Here is a 5391-nt window from a genome sequence, read left to right as displayed (position 1 = left end):
ATGGTGTTTTTACGTAATCGATAACTCTTACTATAAAGTAGGACTGTTGATAAAATATCGGTATATCAACACCTTTTCAAAAAAGGTCGATTAATCTCAGCGATATTTCTTCGCCCGATATATCGATATCAAAATGGCAATATTCAATGCCGTTATGTTTATTTTATATTATATTTTTTCACAATTTACGGTACATGTTTGAAGTTGTTCTTTTGAAATTGTAGTAGAACATAATTCTGCTTCGACTATGTGAAGAGGTTTCACTACTTTCTGAGCTTTCATCACGTCCAATCTTTCTCTTTGTCTATGTGAAGCAAGTATAGGTGGCACAAAGAAAAATTCCGATTGCACTTGTACTGTGCCACTTACATGCAGTTACCACTGTTAGCAGAGTGATTATCGTCAAGCGTGAACGTGCATTGCTTTCTTTTCAATTCTTGCTCTAAGGGAGATAGGCAGGCTGCTAAGCTTGCCCGTGTAGAGAATATGTAATAATAAATCAATACTTAAGTATACAGCTCTAAAATCGGCAGTGTATTTACAATGTGCCGCGAATATTTTTATAGAGCGGTAAGTCGAAACTGTTCCGTCAACACATCGTAATCTTTCCGTTGTATCAAGAGTCGATATGACGTCCTTTGAAATATCGATGTATTGGATTCCCGATAGTTTTAAAAATATCAACAATCCTAGGAGGGAAATACGGGATAAGTGGTGCCAGATGATTTGCTGTTTGTTTGGAAAAATGGAGAGAGGCTCCAAATGATATGTCGATGTGTCGAAAAATGTATTCGATTCGGCCCTGCTTGTCCATGTTTACTGTTGTTACTAGACATTGTTGAGCCGTTCGTGGCTCGTGTTCCCGCCATCATGTGTTTTACACCCTGTTTTTAACGTACTTCCATCTCACAACGTTAATTTAAATTAGCACTGTCACTGAGTTGTTGCATTGCCTGACCGTGAGCGGCGTTAGGAGCGCGTATCGATACATCCCCTCTCGTAGTATCTTTGTTCGACTGCGATGACTTGCCGCTCATTGTCTGTTGGAAGTTAGTTCGTTTCAGTTCGGGTCGCGAGTTCCGGTCGCCAGTCTGTAGCGAGTTCGTGCGGCCAGTGAGTTGGAACGTATCTGGAGCGCAGTCCGGACCTGCCAGTCGGGAAGTTGCAATGCGGCACTAGTGCAGTCGAGTTGGAGCAGCAGTGACGTCTACGTCGACATGGCTCGCCCGACCATTGCCACCATGCATCTCTTGAGCCGGGCCGCGGTCTTGGTGAATCGTCGGTAGGTCGTTCTACTGGACGACGCGTTTTGGCTCGCCGATCTTTCGTGAGTCGGATGTGTGTGTGTGCATCGACTCCCGATTTGTCTTCGTGTGTGCTTAGTTACTGTTGGGTATCGTTCTGGTCTTCGTGCAAGTGTTTGTCAGGTTGTGTGTGTAGTTGGCGTGATTTCCTTTGACAAGTTATTTTAAATGTTGTCGCCACACTGGCTCTGAGAGGTCGGTCGTCTCATCGGATGACGTGTAACTGGTTCTCTGAGCGCTGCTGGCCCCCTTCAATTACCATATTGTGGAACATGGGTCGGTCCTTTCCTGGTGCAGGGATGTCGTTTTGCCAGTGTGCATGTTTCCTCTGCATGGTTGGGTCCGAGCCAGTTTTTCCGCCGTCGTGTTTCTGGAAGTGAGTCGGAGACGCACCAACACTGCAGTCGCGACGGAGCAGCAGTCGCGAACGGATCAGCAGGCAGTCGGTCGGTTAGTGCGGACCAAGGAGGACTTCTCCGTGCGGTGCAGTCGCCTGGGTCCGCTGCCGGGCTCTGCGCAATGTCGCAGCGTGTGGGGGAGCTTTCCGATCGCTACGAGCTTCGTGGTTCACCCACCCAGGACGTCAAAGTTGCGTAGTAGTTTCAACTACCCAAGCCACGTCCGTTCATGTTGTGTGCTTCGTAACTTTTGTGTGTTTGAGTTCTCGTGTACCGATTGGTGGCAAGCAAGTCGTTGTGTCGGTCGGTCCATGGCTGTCCCCTGGCTGGGTTCCGAGGGATCAAGTATAGTTCTGCTCACCACCTGTCTCACCTAAGTGGACGAGGGCAGACCGACCTCTCTGCAGGCTTTCTGAGTGCCATCGGTGTTTAATTATCTGTTGTCAGCTATTTTAAATTATAGGCTTATGGTTATTTGTTTTGTTTTCTTAAAATTTTGCAAGATTAAATTTTAAATTTATCTTTCAAGCTTAAACACTGCGTCCTTCTGCCTTCAAAGACTATGGTAATATATTTAAAAAAAAAAATGAAGTTTGATTGTGGCCCCCAGTCGTTGGTAGTGTACCTTGCATATGTTGCTTTTTTTAAATTATTTTATTGCTATCTTAATTGAATTTTTGAGTTTTTAAGATTTATTGTTGGCCTTCTGCCTTTAAAGGTCTATGGTAATATATTCTAAAATTTTGGAATTTCATTGTGGCCCTCAGCCATTGGTAGTGCACCTTGTGTATGTCGTTTTTTAAATTATTTTATTGCTATCTTAATTTTTATGTTGTTAAGACTTCTTGTTAGAGGCCTTCAGCCGTGAAAGAGTTGCATTCAGTAAAGATTCAGCTATGTGCCGCTTTGATTGTAAAGTTTATTGAATTACAATAAATGACAATTAGAAGCAGAAACTGACCTCAACCCTCGGCCCTTTCCACAATCCTATTACCTGTTCTGCCCAACGGGTTCAGCGGGCGTATCGATTGTATGGTATATAAAGGGCGTAAACTGCCACATGAGAGGATCGCTATATTGTGCACGAAGCACATGTAACTCCTCATATCTGCGCCTTCCATCCGAGAGCAAATAATGGACTCCCTGCGAAATTCTATGTCCTCTCGCATCATTGGTTGGAGACTAGCCCCAGTTGGACTAATGAATTACCGTCCCAAGCTTACCACAACAAAAACGGCAGCGTTTGTAATGGTTCCATGAGTGGGAAGCGTGAACTGCTGATGAACGGTGTCGCATCGTGCTTGTCGATGAATCGCGATTCTGCACTCTCCCGGATGACCATTGTCGCGGAGTATAGTAGCCACCTGGGGGGAGGTCCCCATCTCCCAGTGTTTTGGAGAGGCACGGCGTTGTTACTTCTGGCGGCATGGTGTGGGGAGCCATCAGGTATGACTTCAGGACAAGGATGGCAATGACGAGGGCAATGTGGAAGTACAAAGGCGCGTCACAGACATCCTGCGTCCTCATGTGTTACTCCTCATGTGACAGTATGATGGTGCCAATTTTGAAAAGGGCAATGCTCCAAGATCTGTCCTCGATAGAATACGTGTACGACCGTCTCAGATGTCAACTCCGTCCCAGTGCTGATATCCAGGATATCAAGTACCAGCTACAACAGTTGTGGACCACCTTGCTTCAGGAGAAAATACAACAGCTTCGTGAAATTCTTCTCAATTGAATCAGTGCATGAATCTAGGCCATACCGATAAGTAGTCTCACACTGCCAATTTGTTTGTGAATTTGATTTGATTTTGCAATCAGTGAAATATCAAACTTTCTTCTTTCTCTGGTGCTTTTGCCCAGCATCAGCCCTGGATCGGCATGGGTATCAACGGATTTGTCTTGGTTACTTTAAGGGGTGACATGACGCCCTTGTTGTTTCCACGAAGTATCACACAAATTCTCAAACTGTGAAGTTTCAAATCTTTCCGCTGATTTTCTAGCCCTTTCACTTGTTTTGTCAGGCAGTGTATAATCCAAGGGCCATGATAAAATGCATAAATTGATATAGAAACGCTGAAAATTTTAGATCTTTATAGCTAACAGCTGTCTTCAACTGATGTCCTACCATCCTATTCTTTCTTCTTGTCAGTGTTTTCAATATATATATTCCTTACCTTACCAGTCCACCTAGCTTACAACATTCTTCTGTAGCACCACATTTCAAATTCTTCAATTCTCTTCTCTTCTGGTTTTTCCACAGTCCATGTCTTACTATCATACAATGCTGTGCTCAAACTTACATTCTCAGGAATTTCTTCAAATGAAGACCTTATATGGTAAAAAAGCATGTTTGTGTGGAAAAGTGTTCGTGCTTTCAACAACTAGTTAATCAAGTTCTGAACACGAGGAAAGATTTTTTTTTTAAGAACAAGAAAATTTTTCATTCATTTTTCCTTTAGCAGTTTTCATCCTTTGATTAAATGGCCTCTTCAAACTCATCTATTCTCTCTTGAATTTCCTCTTCCTCTCATTGTCTGTGGATGAAATAACACTTATCAATTACTTTGCACCTCTAATCTTCCTTTTCTGTATGTGGCAATAGCGTCATATACTCGAGTGGCGAGATAGATATTTTGTTGTTATTATAGCACGAATAAAACTGTGACAGACTTTGTGTCCACCAAACCACTTTTTTCATTTTCTTTTTGTCTTCTGACTGGTTTGATGGGTCCCGCCACAAATTCCTCTCACGTGCCAACCTCTTCATCTCAGAGTAGCACTTGCAACCTACATCCTCAATTATTTGTTGGATGTAGCCTAATCTCTGTTTTCCTTTACAGTTTTTACCCTCTACAGCTCCCTCTAATACCATGGAAGTTATTACCTGATATCTTAACCGATATCATACCATCCTGTCCCTACTTCACGTCAGTGTTTTCAATGTATATATATTCCTTACCTTACCAGTCTACCTAGTTTTCAACATTCTTCTGTAGCAGCACATCTCAAATACTTTAATTCTCTTCTGTTCTGGTTTTCCCACAGTCCATGTTTCATTATCACACAATGCTGTGCTCCAAACTTACATTCTCAGAAATTTCTCCCTCAAATTAAGACATATGTTTGATGCTAGCAGGCTTCTCTTGACCAGGAATGCCCTTTTTGCCAGTGCGAGCCTGTTTTTTGTGTCCTTCCTGCTCTGTCCGTCAAGGACTATTTTGCTGCCTAGGTAGCAGAACTCCTTAATTTCATCTTCTTCGTAATCAACAGTCCTGATGTTAAGGTTTTTGGCTCCTCTCATTTCTGCGACATCTCATTACTTTCGCCTTTCTTCGATTTACTCTCAATCCACATTCTCTACTCATTAGACTGTTCATTCCCTTCAGCAAATCCAATAGTTCTTCTTCACCTTCACTCAAGATAGCAATGTCATCAGCGAATCTTATGACTGATATCCTTTCACCTTGAATTTTAATCCCATTCTTTGAACCTTTCTTTTATTTCCATTATTGCTTCTTCGATTTGTAAACTGAACAGTAGGGGCGAAAGACTACATTTCTGGCCTACACCCTTTTTAATCCGAGCACTTCGTTCTTGGTCTCCACACTTATTATTCCCTCTTGGTTCTTGTACATAATGTATATTACCCATCTTTCCCTATAGCTTACCCTTATTTTTTCTCAGAT

Source organism: Schistocerca cancellata, chromosome 3, assembly GCF_023864275.1.
Source record: "Schistocerca cancellata isolate TAMUIC-IGC-003103 chromosome 3, iqSchCanc2.1, whole genome shotgun sequence".
NCBI classification, from domain to species: domain Eukaryota; kingdom Metazoa; phylum Arthropoda; class Insecta; order Orthoptera; family Acrididae; genus Schistocerca; species Schistocerca cancellata.
This window is presented reverse-complemented; position numbering follows the sequence as displayed.